The 14,826-nt window shown below is 42.3% G+C and overlaps 1 protein-coding gene across 4 annotated transcripts in view; it reads right to left on the bottom strand.

Annotated features, from left to right (window-relative positions):
* The window catches only part of LOC142375695 (disheveled-associated activator of morphogenesis 1-like), a 39,406-nt gene that overhangs the window by 19,589 nt on the left and 4,991 nt on the right, over positions 1–14,826 (bottom strand). For 2 of the 4 annotated variants that reach the window (XM_075459837.1, XM_075459840.1), the window contains exon 1: positions 7,230–7,653. The exons of the other annotated variants lie outside the window; for them this stretch is intronic. The gene's annotated coding sequence lies outside the window, so the exon portion shown is untranslated. Of the gene's footprint in view, positions 1–7,229; positions 7,654–14,826 lie in introns of those variants that run through there. 4 annotated transcript variants of the gene reach the window in all.

Below are 14,826 nucleotides of genomic sequence, written 5' to 3'. Positions count from 1 at the left end.
TAGTCTCATCTTGTTCATTTTAAAAAAGCACAGCGACCCACACCCATATCATATTTGACATGGCTCTGCTGTTTAGGCAAGGATTAGCCAAAGCCAACAGCAATGTTAACGACATTTATTGTAAAATGTTAGTAAGGGACAAATGCTTTTTGACTTTACATGAAAATGTGGAAAGTTCTGTCGCTTTCGCTCCGAGTGATTATTTTACAGGAATAATTATGGGAGAAAACGCTGCTTTTGAGAATGGAGATGTTTCGGAGCACGGTGGAAGAAATGAAATATCTAATAGAATTCACTGCTGGTTAACATGTGGTCTCACTGCGGCATGTTTCAGTGACTATTTCATACCTACTTTCTGACAACAGAAACAGAAGAATGAGTGTACGTGAGAGCTCTACTTGGAATGAACTGCTATATCCAAATCCAAATTTGAAGATTACCTGTTGGGATGGGACACATTGATTTCAATAGTAAAAGTAATTGACTTGGTTGCAAGTGCACCAGAGTTATGCGTTTGCTCTCTAAGGTTACAGCAGTTAGCTTTGCTCATGGCTGAGACATTTTAGAGTTTGGGACGGCAGACTGCAGCAGCTGTTTGTTCCAACTTGCTTTGTTTAAGGACATGCCAAACTAGCCTCAAAGCAGGCTTCATGAGATTGTGTTGCATGATGACGTCAACAAGTAAGAGACATAAAGAATGAACTTGTAAATGCTAAACCTTAAACAATTCAAGAGCAGTGTTTTCTGTGGAAAGCTCCCTTTGGTGTGGACTTTGGCCTCTGCAACTTTGCACGCTTACGTGTACTGAGACGCTACAAAAGTCAAAATAGCCAGTGGAAATGGAAAAGCCCAAACGACTCTCACACTTACAAAAACAAAAAACACAAGCACAAAGGTAATAATTTAACAATGTATTATTTGGTCTCAAGTCAGGCTGAATCAACAGTGAACTGCAATGAGCGTTTTATCACAATCAGTAGACGTTGGTCAATATTACCGCTCTTTCAGGGTGGTCAATAAACTTATAATAACTGGGCAAACTATTAAACAAACCTAAAAATAGTCAAACATATCCAATAAAAAGAAAAGTTCTCTTCTAAATAAAGACGGCAAATGTATATGCATGGTGCAGTGAACGAAACACACTGTACTACAAAGACGAGGTGCCTGCGGCCAAATGGCCACACGTGGAATAAAGTACACAGCAGCTCGTTCCTACTTACACCCTGAATAGTGTATTTATTTTGACACATCCTTGATGTTTCCAGATTGACTACCGGAGGCCTCAACAGCAGCTGCTTGGCTTCACACTCACCATCTATTCTTGCATGAAAGGAAGAAACAATTCAAAGCCCTCTTTGACCATATTAGTCCACAAAACTGCCCATCTTTTCCATTAGCTAAAGCCGGCTGTAAAACTTTGTATAAACTTGTGAGCCAGAGAGGGACAATGCTGGTCTCCATCCAGCTGCAGGAACTGTGGATGCACCACGACTCCGCCGTGTAAGGAGGCTAAAGGGAAAGTCTGCATAAAACACATAGGCTGTGTCGCTGTGAAGACTTTGTTTTTGCGCTGTAACTGTTTAACATGCGAGACCCGAGCTGCCCGACATTAGCCCCTGCAGGTTGTCTGTCAGGCGGTCAAAGTTCCCGACAAAACAGAGGCTTGTTGCAACAGGAGGACATTCCACTCATACCCAGGTGAGCCTTGTGACCCTGAACAACAGCCATGCAACAACAGCTCCCACTCTCACCTGCTGTTACTGAAGAGAACACAGATCAACTTGAACTGTAGTTCACGAATGTGCAGCCTGGCCATTCACACCGAGCCTTAGGATTAATGACGTTTTACAGGAATTACCCTTGTAGTAGGCCTGTTGAAAGCATGAACAGTCTGATAGCTGATGATAATGCCACGCAACAGCTGCACTTTCCATATAATCAAGAAGAATGCTGTTTATACCACCATAACTCCACTCTTGGACTGGACTACAGGAGAAACATCATCCCTTTTGTAGGCTTCTGATTACAGTGCGAGACTCATTCTTTTCTACTCCCGTCATTCAATAATTAGACGCCGCCTGCCGATATTCAAACACTTCTCTGTTTGTGGGAGATTTCGGTCTTTAGATGGCCTTGTTGTTTTCTTGAACGTGTGGTTTGTTGGTGACCTGGCCGAAGTCCAGACTGTAAAAAGAACCCCGGTGTTTGTGTGAGCCTGTGCGTGATGCCTGCTCAAAAACTCTACATTCAAACCTGCAGGGCTGTCAAATCCACTGGAGGATAGGCAGAAGCTCAGAGGCGCGTCTTAAACTAAACACAGGGATGCTCACATTACTAAACATGTGCAAAAGGAGAATGAAGTGCAGGGCAAGAAGTTCAAACTGCCAATAATTTCAAACAAAAAAAGTAATCTCAACCTAAACGAAATCCTTAGAAAATTGCATAACCGAACAGAGATTATGTCACAAATAAGCAGGTTAGTGTTTGCAATTCATAAGTACTAACAGGTCAGTTTCAGGCTGACGGTAGTTATCCAGCAAGTGCTAAACTTGGAGTAGAAATTCAACCTTGGAAAGAAAACACAGTGGACAGCTGTGTATTAAAAACAGATGTATCAAATACCTTCCTCTGCCCCAGCTGGCATCTCTCAACAGTTTCTGACTCTGAGATGTAGTTTTAATTTTTGACGTCTACAGAAACTAAAATCTGCCTAAAACATAGGCTGCATTGATATCGGCTGGAACGAGATACAGATGAAGAGCTCTCTAATGTTTCAAAGAGAGGAAAGAAGTGTCAAAGGTGGAAGAATGCCAGTATTAAGACAGCAAGGATAACGGCTATACATAATACGCAGGATAATTGATTTGATTGAGTAGGGCTGAAGAATATCTCGCTTGTGTTCTGAAACCGATGTTAACAACAGTGAACCTTTGTGAAATGTCCTTGAGCAGGACACTGAAATGCTTCAGAAACATATCTTATCCCGTTGTGTAGGCGGGCTAAATAAAAATAGCAGTTTTAGCATCATGCTGTGGGCTCTGCTCCAACACAAAAATTCAGCAGGTAAATCAAATCCAAATAATTCCATGAGATGTCCATGTAGAAAAAACACAGCTGCATATAGAGTCTAGCTGTAGCTGAGCTATGGGCGGACCAAAAAGATATTTGGTGCACAGAAGTTTAATCTTCTTTTCTGATTTAGGATTTGGGATGGATCAGACGTACGATTTGATCATCATCTCACCACAGTATGTTCAACTCCACAGGGGCGTAACCAGCAGTAGCCACCACACACTGCTGCATGTCGCCACAAAAAATGAATTTATGAAGTACAAGCACGCTCCTCTGTGTTAAACCGATTATCAAAAATTTTATTTTTTTTATTTTTTTTCCCCCCAATCGACTCTGTAGTACATGTAAGCATAAATGTATTACACACACTCTATGAGAACAGATATTAAGAAAGTAAACCGATCTCTAGATAAGCCACGGTAATTCATAGAAATGTGGTATTTATTTGGGAATCATTTTCCCGTTAAAAATGGGGCTTCAGATCGATTTTCTACGGTTTAGCAGTGGTACAAATGGCAAAGAGGAGCCTAATTGTTTTGCACAGCTGGAAAACAAACATAGCCAGTGTACGGCCAATTACTTAATGGCGGACTAAATACAAAAATGACTAAACACTCGCAGACTTGGACACTCATCAGAAAATAACTGGGCCATGACAGCAATGCTGACTGGCAGGTTAAAAGGAGATTAGCATCATCACTTCTCACTGGCAGCAAGTCCACAGACAGCCGTCAGAACTGTCCACATTGTGAGAGCAGCGTTGTTACAGTAGTAGAGCTGTTTGGCTCTGATATGTATGTGCTAATGTGCATTTGAATAACATGTCTGTGTGCTGAGACATGACACAGGCCACGACTCTGGAGCATTAATGCCACATGGCCGAGTGAGCCGTGTTGAAGTGGCTCTCAGATTACAGGATTAACATACAAAGATGCAGAATGGGCGAAGAGAGGAGGGTAGCGGCACCGAGGCAGACAAAGAAAGCATTTCTTCAACTGGAAATACATTTTGTCTACGAGGCTGAGGGGTTATAAAAATGTTTTCTCTTTTAGGACTTTGAGGTAGCGACAGCTGTAAAAGTAAAAGTCAGCCTGAGCTCAAATCATAACGCAAAGCTCCTATTGCAAGAATATATTATACATTTTCTGGTGTGGTGGCTTACATGTGATAGTATGGAATGACAGGAAAAAACTGTTTTGGTTTTATATTTGAACGCATACTGCACTCTAATGCTGCTAATGCACAACAGCAATGTTTGCTGTGGCTAAAAATAGGAAACACCATTGACCACGTTACATGAAGGTAATCTAATATTTTGTTCCACATCTCTCCTCATTACACAAACCCGTGATCTTCGAACATCTCCTTTGAAGACAGCACCACGGTCACATAATCTGATCAAAAGTCATCAGAGGAAGAGGTAAAAGATAAGGACTGTGATACAAGCTAACTCAGTTACTGAGTTCACTGTCCGTGTTAAACCGAGTGCCGGAAGAGCAGACTGTTGTGATATGACCTGTTGACATGTTTTGTCTGGCAGGAAGCATCATTATTGCATGAGCAAAGGGTTATGCAAACCCACTGCTGTGAGTAGATGTTCATCAGTGACGCTGTTTGTTTGTTGCCTTGGAAAGATCGATCATTGGTGAGATAGATTTGGAGAGTCCCTTTGATGACAGGCTCACCCTATTGTTTTTTTTTTTAAATACACTTAAATATACTGAAGAGAGGGAACAGATCTAAAACAGATAAGCAAAACTGTGATTTAAATGAAGAAGTTCTTTCCCAAATTAATTTCCATGACATGTTTATTGTCTTAATTGCCTTAGGCCTCATTTTAGAAAAAATAAACAAAAGTTCTCTGATAAGGATGATGAGCCGTTCCTGGTATTTAAAAGAATTACTGACACTTTCCTTTCATTCTTTGTGAAAGAAAAACAGTGCAAAACATAGAAATATACATTTAGGGCAAGGGAGTGTGCGGCTGCAATGTAGGGAGGACAGAGATTAAAAAGCAGGTTAAAAGGCTGTTGCTCTTTTCACAGGCAAGGTTGTCAAACTTGTTTTGCGGAGAGACTCTCCAACCCCCCACTCATGTTAGCATTCTTCCACAGGTCAGGCCTTCAAGTGGAGGTTAGACTTGGGGCAAAGAAGGAAAATACTTGAACCAGGGTTTCAACTTAAGTTATCTGAGTACTACTTGCTGGCCCTGTTCCAGAAATGAGGTGAAAAAAAAAGAAAAAAGAACAGTTTAGTTTTCAAAGAAAGGAATGAGCGGCTCTTATGGTGTCCCGTCTAACTACTGAAAAAAAAAAAAAAGGTTGATATTTTAAGCAACCCCGTCTCTTACAAAAGCAGATAACTTTTAAGTCCTGTTTTCCTAAGGCAGGTTCAAGTTTGGTTCATAAACTGCAATGCAGCTTTTCTCAGGTGTTTAAACGCACCTTGTCGTGGATGTTCTGCATGTGCAGGTCCGAACATCTCTGCCTTGTTTGGACCAAGATAAACCAGAACAGATTCAGCATACACACCATGATGATTTGTATGGTCATTACGGCTGGGATATTAAAGTTATAAAGAAAAAAACATTGTCTTAAGTCAACAGTCAGATGATGAAGGGGCAACTTAGCAAATTTGATTGGGCTATCGGCATATCATTGACAAGGGGGGGAAAAAAAGGTCTGGAACCTCTGAATTAGAGGATCAATATGTCCTCAGCCACGATTAGAAAGGGAAGCCAGGCTGTAACATCATTCGCTTACTATTATCCTAGCTGTCTGTGTCATCTTTAAAAATAGCCAGAACCACTGAAAATGGGTAGTCAGTGACAGAAAAAGAGAAAAGAGACAGCTCAAAGAACATTTAGTGAGTTAAAAAATAAAACCTGGACTTTGAATGTCTGAAAACACCATGAAGTTCCAAAAAAGCTGTCATCACAATGTACATCACAAATGTTAATATGATAGTAAACAGTACTATGTGCGCAGCTGCTTACAGTTCAACAATACTCAGATCTTTTTCGAATTAATAAAATATGCAACCCGACACATCGTCAATAAAAGAAGCACGAAGAGCATTGTAACCTTTTCTAGGATACCTTTAGCTGCAGCTTGTCCTTTAAAAATCCCTGCCTCTTCCTCAGTTGCTATGGTAACCATAACGGAGGGTGACTGGTGGAAGCTGGGCGGGTAGGTGATTTAATGTAAGCCCCTTGCAATGCACATTACCCTCCAATTTAATCTCTTCTGGATGCTTATAAGGAAGAAAATAGGATTGCCTCTCTAATTCAGCAGACAAAAACAAATAACAAAACCATTAAGGATTACAGGGCGAAAACTCTAGCCAGCCATCACTGAGAGGCACCATGAAATCCGGTTGAATTACTAAGAATAGCCGTCAATCTTTTGTAACACATCAATGGAGAGGACACACAACCCTCTGAGAACGGCTACGGAAGTGAGAGTGGAACCTGAGAAGGATGGGCAGGGGCAGGAAATGAGTGAAGAGAATGAGCAGACCCTTCCCTGCTCAAGGTGACTTTTGATTTCATTGACCTGATTATTCGCAGTCCGCCCCCATCATGGAAAAAGTATGCCATCCTCTCCCTCTCTCACACTCACTTGACACTGATAATGGGCTGCGTTCGCCAAACCAGGGAGAGAAGCTGGTGGGAGGTAGCAGCTCGAAGCCTGTGTGTATGTGAGAACACATTTTTCTACCACCACCTCACCCTATCGCCAGAGCAGCCTTGTCATTATTACGGGGCATTCCCTGCATACAGAGGACAACTCTCCCACCGTGAAATCAGCCCGAGGGCCCAGTCGAAGATCCATGTCATCCTCCCCTCCCCCCGGTTACTACGGCAACACCGTTTTCTGCACCAACACCTCCTAATTAGACAGACATGACACAATCACCTACGTATTGGGGAGAGGAATCCAGCTTAAGTTCTGGGGAGTGATAAAGCAAACCAGGAGCCACAACTCCCTTCATGCACACTCTCACACTGATAGCCTCCAACTATTTGCTGGTCACATGCAGTCCACACACTTACATTCCAGTCAGCAGATAGCCGGCTTCAGTTCCTGCACTCCTTTTCCTTGCATTCATTTGATTATAGGGTAGAATAGACAGATTCATTGAGCTTGTCTTACCCTGTCCTGGAGTGAGCCTGCCTCTGTTGCGCTCTGGACATTCCCCCTATATCCCGGGCTCACTGCAGTATCCAGCTTTCTGCACAGTCGACAGAAAAGGCTATGCTTGTACACGGCATACAGCTGAGCATTTCCTGCGCAAGGTACGAAATCCACGCAGGTTCACAGTCATCTGCCAGGGGTTGGAGAAAAGGAAGTTCAAGAAAGGATATACCTTTCCACAGGCTGTCACACGTAGCCAAGAGGAAAATCCCAGCTAGATGGAGCACGTTTTTCTCTGATGGCTGGGGGGGAAAACAAGGGATAAACCCGCCATAAAGACTAAGCAACTGTTGGAGATCTTGCAAAGAGCCAGCTGGCCAGCGAGTCCCTCTCAGCAGATCTTCTCCCTCCCTAGTCTCTTTCTCCCTGCCTCTCTCTGCAGAATGCCGTGGGGGCAAAGGGGACAGGCACAGATGTTACAGGCTCCAGGCCACACCCCTTTTCAACACTCCGAGTCCTAATAGGATGCAGCCGAGCGGTGGCCACCGCCCAGCTCAGTCCAGTCCAGTCCCGTCCCGTCCCCCCGCTCCCTCCCTCCCTCCCCCCCTCCCCTTATACATGGTTTGGGCAGCTTGTTGAAGGTTTGTTTGAAGAGTTCTTGTTTGGAAAGCTGCAGGGAGGAAACAAAACTAAGGTGTAAAATGTGTGTGGTAAATGTAGCTTTGGGTAGGAGAGAGATGGAAAGTGTAACAAAGCTACAGGGGAATTTAAATAATGTCAGTAACATAAATGAGGAGGAAAACCGGGGAGTTTAGCTATGTCTCATTCTCTATATTGAAGTTCTTCTGCACACAATAACAGACTCTCAGTCTCAGCCTATAAAACTGCCCAGAATTCACTTAAGCAGTCACACATGATGTCACAGCAAGAGAAATATCCAAAGGCATTTATTCTATACAATCTCAGACACTCCCAGATGATTTACAACACATGCATCAGAGCTAATTGCTGACAAAGAAAATCCAAAATCCATAAACATTTCTACGCAGCAACACTTTGACATTTTATTGTATAAACGACATAGCAATAAAACTGTGCAAGGAATTTGATTTGCTATGAGCGCTACGCTCATCAAACTGGTAGATCTCTTCACATAAAGTCTTCGTGATCTGCCTTCACAGTGATATCTTACCGAGGAGAATCTGTAATGTAATAAATGAAAAACGGTTTCAGTCAGTTAAACCAAGTGTCGGGACAGATTATCTTTAAGCCATAAAACTGCTGAAACAGACAATTCAGCTACCAAAAATCGTTGTGAAACTCATGGATTCATGGAAAAAGAGACCAACTTTCTATAAGATACATCATTAACTACTCTCATAGTGTTAAGACAGGTTTTTTATTTTTATTTATTAGGATAGAAACACAATCCAAACCAAAACAATATCATTATATTATCAAAACTATATAAGAAAGGATCTAGTTGGTGTAACAACTGAACTGAGGCCACATCATCTATACTAATGACTATTTTGCCAAGATTTGTTCATCTCGAAGGTGAGAAAATCAGACGTGTTCTCATAGGAGAAGAGATGTCATCTGCCTGATTCAGGCCCTACAGTTTTCAAAGCAGGTGTTGACAACTCAGGTGTCATCCAAACAGTCATTCACTTCTTTTTCTTCAGAAATGAGTCAAACATTACTGCGTAATATCATGGCAAAAAGCTTTGGCATTGGTTATTCGACCCTCCAAAAAATGTTTTAGAGACGCAGTTGTGTCACATCCCCTGTAGGGAAAGCTGTAAATGAGATGACGGATTTACCGTACTAACTGAGAGGTGTGGCATCGGACGCTGCCAGCCTAAAGGAAGTCACAAATCAAAGCTTAGAGCTGAATGAAAATCTCTTCCTTTACATCTGTGAGTAACCGGGAGAAGCATTAGAAATGTTGCCTGTCGTCCGCTCCTTAAGAAACCGCCACTTTCCACAGGAGTTTTTGATTGGAGGGGTTAGTAATGTCACTTTCCATGATTTCTGGGTTATTAAAAGTTCAAAGACTTGGAACAGCTGCCTTTCCCTGCCATTTGGAGATGCCAGCACGTAAAGCTGCCTGCAGCTTTAAGATTACTGAACCACTTCCAAGTCACATGTTGTGGCTAGCTGATATAATACTTCATCCTATAAAGTGCTGCAACTTTCCACGTATAAGTTTGCACTGTGCATGCACATAACTGGGCCTGTGTGAAAAGGTTTATCTCAACCGGGCTGATATTACAGAGATCAGTGGCGAGCTTCGCCGGTGCAGTCATGAATGGATAACAGTGGAAGCTGTACAGTCCTGGATAGCTGCCTCTGAAAAGAATGTCATGCAGCTGGAATAACAGACAGGACCTGTTCCCATGGAGGGCTTCTGTCCTGGTGGGACATATCTCCTGTGTCAATAAAAGCAGGACTGATATTTCGTTGACCTCACAATCATCAGGTACATCAGAAACTGTACGGAGACAGAGGGTGGGGACATTTTTCATGAGCACAAATGTGGCCCCGCATGGCTGTTTCATACACACTAGATAAGTCTAAGTTGGACTGTCTGAGCCTGGTTCTGCAAATCACCCAAACGCAGCTGAGTAAAATATTCATTTTTTCACCAGCAAGACATCGGGATGGTCACAACCAGAGAACGATTTGGATGAGGCACCGTGGGCTCTATTCCTGGATAAGATATCGATCAACAGCACTCCACCAACCAATACATTTTCCATTTGACAGACTTTTTCTTTTTTCCCAAGGGAGTAGCACGTACTGGTCAAGAGCATGTAACATTCTGTTAATAAATAAACATTACTCAACAAACTTTCATGCTTTTGTATCCCATGTTAACCTCACAGGCAGAGCGGCAACAGAAACTGGTCCCAACAATGAGGAATCAAGCTTAAAGTTACAGATACTACAGTTTAGAAATGGGTTTGCTATCCATCAATGGTCAGACCAGGCAGCATGGAAATGTGATTGCCTTTGGTTTGTCCCTGAAAAGCGCAGCGAAGATAACAAGCTTGTTGACGGACTTCTTCCGGTTATGCAGAAAATGAAAGGACATTTGTGAATATCTGTTTGTGCAGCCTACAGTGTGAAATGTGGGGTCAAACCAGAGAGACAGACAGGAGATGACAGAAATCCTGGAGAAGACGCTTGATCAAAAGGACCTTATGTTCAGCTGCACAACAGTGACACATTTCTTCTGAGGTCTATTTCAAAGGACATCTGGAAAATAAAGCAAAATTTAAGATACTCCGCAATCTACAGCGCAGGAATGTGATGTGCAAAGGGGGAGCGCATTAAATTACGGCTCGTATCATGTTCTGGAGGGTAAAAGAGCTAAACCCTACCCGCACACGTTTTAACCTGGGTGGGGCAATATCTATAAATTCCAACCATGCAGCCCTTCCCTTGTAGGAGACCCCGTCATTCACAAATTAAATGCCAAGATTAAAAAGGGTCCAAGTGGTCTCTACCCACCATTTAGAAAGCTTGTAATTACTCCCTGAATCAGGTCCATCCCAGAGGGCCCACACAACTTTCTGCATCCACTAATCTCTAGGCGGAGGCTAAGCAATTGTAAACATGAAAAGGAAGTCCAAGAAAGAATAAAACGCTTTACAGTTTAGATGTTAAAGAAAAAGGTGGCAGAAAACAACAGAAGAAGAGATGTGTCTGAAAGAGAACGTGGCCAACAAAGCAAGCTCAGAGGCAGAGGCAGATAATAACATTAACTAAATGGCAGGGGTGAGTGTTGTGACTTTATAAATCATGACTGGAGTGCTCACATGATGTTTTCACTTATCTCACAGAGCTCACTAAGCTCGTTTCCCATAACAACTTACAGTAATTCACAGTGGCCCAGGTTTGAAGAGCAAAAATACTTTTAATGGGCCACAAGTTAGTTTTGTGAAAAAGAAAAGCACGGCTATTCCTTAGCTTTTAATGACACCGTTAATGTCACATTTAATGTGTTCTTAAATCATTATTTAAAACAGGTTTACTATTTTTATTGGTCATGCCAAGAAGTGTTCAGTTTTTCAAGGTGCTTTTCTTGTAAAATGATCTCTGCATTTACACGGAAGCTTGGAGTTCTTAGGGCTAAAGATAAAAGATCTTCCTGGATGCAAAAACATCATGACGTGAAATGTTCTGATGTGGTGAATGTGCTTATAACAGACTGACAGTCTTTAAGGGTTAAAAGGCTGGGGCTTAACTTGCTGATACCTCCAGATGTAGGCCAGCAGTGGACTAAAACAATCAGTGGTTAAGGTTTTGAGCAGAAAGAGCATAACGTATAGAACATTACATTAGCGGTAGCATACAAACAATCAAATAGAGTAATGGTAACCCAACATAATCCAATCAGCATCCTGTTTGCTCTGAGGGTGAAGACAGCCTCAAAGCACTCTGTGCCTATTAGCTACTGTCATACACGGATGCTCTGCGAGTAAATTCACTGAGCTGAATCCATGTGAAAAAGGTGCGAGGTTCTGACCTCCTCTTTGACAACTTACACGGATGTGAGACTGGCTCACGGCCAGCTGGATGCACGACTGACTTACCAGTACAGGGGAAAGGTCTAAAGCGAAACCAAGTTGTCATACGGTACACGGCCATTTCGCAAAATATAACCTCTCCAATACAAGCTGCTTATCTGCTGTACTAATCTCAACAGAGGAAAAACAACAGTGAGACTAAACAATACGTTAAAGACAAGGAAATTCGTAACCAAAAGCTGGGTATCTCAAAGGAGAAAATGATAGAACAGAAACGGCAGAAAGGAGATGTTCGGCGAGGTTAACAAGGACACCTGCTGTTTAACAGGACTGACCTGGCAGCTTCTGTCCTGCGGCGTCGCAACAATCAGCTGCACAATGCAAACGACTGGGACACAAACAGTGTGCTGAGAGCAGCACTCCACTCGAATATGGAAACACTGGGACTGCTTGCCGAATAATTAATCACTTATTATTTTTCAAATATTACGGAATTTTTGCCAAATAATGATTAAAACTAACAAATTAGACTTTGAAAACAGAAAACGGATCGCCTAAAAGTCCTAACACTGGGATAAACCCCAACAGGTTACGTAAGAGTGAGAAAAGAAAGAAATATGGATGTGGACAATGGTCGCTGCTTAAAGCTGTAATACAATCACTCTTGAGGAACATTTAGCTGTTGACGCAGCTGGTTTCATCATACAACAGGGCTGTCACATTGGCTACTCCTCAGAAATGCTATCACACAGATATGATATACTGTGGGAACCTGTTGGTCCCAGCAGCAGCCTAAAGCGTAGTTCAAGCGAACCTGAACATCTCAAGTTCCAGGAGGACAATGTTTCAGATTCAGAGAAAACATTTTGCACCCGTCAACGAACCGTTTCAGGAAATATGAAGACTGCATAAGCAGGCTGTGTCTTTGAGTTCTTGTGAATGTTTTTTTTGTAACAAACAACAATGGGCTTGACAAAGCAACAGTGATATATTTTTTTTCTTTCTAAACAATCACAAATTCTTCTAATTCAATAAGAATGTGCATGACTAACATTACCGACTCCTGAGACGCCAACTGAGTTAACAGGAAATTACATTACCATGGTAAATTTATCAACAACATCTCAGTGTAAGAGGTGCACAAATGACAAAGAAAACCAAAGCTTGCATTTATTCTCACACAGTGTGCAGAGGATTATCAAGGCACGCTACGTGCATCCTCGATTAGCCGAAAACAATCTAACATTCTTAGATCTAGCACACCTCGGTTCACGAAATCATGAATAAAAGAAAGATAAGTAATATAGTCTAAACATATTTTCTCTGGCCTTGCTCTTTCGCTCAGCCACATGTTAGAACTTGAGCGTTACTTTCAAGAGGGAAGGGCAGCATTTTAAGAGCAGGATAAAGCATGCCGGGCTCTGGCACGGTCTGCTGCTGAACTTCGTATCTCTGCCGATCAGCGCCTGCTGCACGTCTTTTGGTTTGTGTACACAGGGACACGTGTTGACATCCGACCTATTCCGGTCAAAGAAAAGACTAAAACATGATGCATGGCATATTTTGCAAGTCCACCTGTCATTTCTGAAATGGTCCATTAAATATAAATGTACCCTTAAGCCCTAAAATGAGACAACTACTATTTGTCAGGTCGTCTTGGTGGAGTTGTGGAGTGTGTTTAAAAAAAGCTCTGCTCCAATCATATTTTCGAGGGTTAGGGTAATTGTAATATGTGATGGTTGACGTGCTGTTATATGAACAGAGTGAAGGTGCACTGGTGCGCATGCCATCGTTAACTTTGATACCTGTAACATGTGCCAGCTTTTAGTAATTGAGCCAAAATTACCAGAGCATCAAGTAGCAACCTGAACCCATGGAAAGCGCTGTCAAACAAAACGCTGGCATCCAACCAGCTGGAACCTCTGCTTCAAGAACAAATCCAAAATAAAATAAATAAAAAAAACAAAACAAACAGACAGCTCACAGACCCACAGAAACTCTGACCTCAACACAATTCTACATCCCAGCACTTTGGGATTTCACATTCATGATGTGACCCAACAAAGGGGATAAGGGTCGAGCACAGACTGAAACATGAATCCCTCCTGGCCTATTAAACCTCCTCCCACCCTCTCAAACCAACATCTTGGTTATGGGACTCCCCCTCACACGTGCGCACAGACATATACAGGACAGGACCCACATGCTCCCTTTGTTCCAGTCCCCTCCATGGCCACATCCTCTCCTCCCAAAAGTGATCCATTTTTATGCTCATTGTCATGATAATCTGTGGGCTGCCTCATTTGATCCTGTCTGCCAAGATAGTAGTAACGTTCCAACTTAGTTAAATATAACTGAACACCAAAACAAGCCAAGCGAGGCTATTAATTGATAAAAGAATGGTACAATGTACAAACTAAGAAACACCTTGATATGTGGATGAGTCATTTTCAAAGATTAAAACTGAAGATCACATCATCGCAATGCTGCATTCAATTGTCTGAGGATAGGCCTCTCAACAGAAATATGCATTCATGAGTGTTCAAAATGATGCGATGCCTTTTAAACATAACAGGTCTTTACCTCTCGAACAGTCTCCAAGAGGAAACTATCCATGTATCAGAAGTAGCACAGCTTGTACTGTGGATACTCTCATGGGTGCAGCTGTAACAAGTTCAGATAGCCCGAAATACAATTTGATGGGTCACCCAGTTCTACATATAGAACCACAAGACTCTTATCTCTGGATGCTGGGCTGCTCTGTGGAGGCAAGTCTGCACCGCATGGACAGTGACCGCAACGGATTCTGAGAAAGCTGTTGATGCAAAATATGCTTAACTGCAACACTAACATTAGGATCTTCAGATTTTATATACTTGTTGATTTCAATACAAATTCTGAGACTGCGCAACATCTGCTGCGATCGTGAGAGTTTCTGCTGTTGTCATAGATGCGATTCACATGAGCTGTTATGCATTTTTCAGTGCTAATCGAACCGAGTGAGGAGTGAAGAACCTCCCATGAACAATCCATTACTCAGCGTTAAGTCTGAAGTCTGTCAGCACAAAGCACATTAATGA

The sequence above is a fragment of the Odontesthes bonariensis genome, chromosome 24 (assembly GCF_027942865.1).
Source record: "Odontesthes bonariensis isolate fOdoBon6 chromosome 24, fOdoBon6.hap1, whole genome shotgun sequence".
Taxonomy (NCBI): domain Eukaryota; kingdom Metazoa; phylum Chordata; class Actinopteri; order Atheriniformes; family Atherinopsidae; genus Odontesthes; species Odontesthes bonariensis.
Note: the sequence above shows the minus strand (reverse complement) of the source record. Positions and strands in the feature narration are given on the sequence as shown.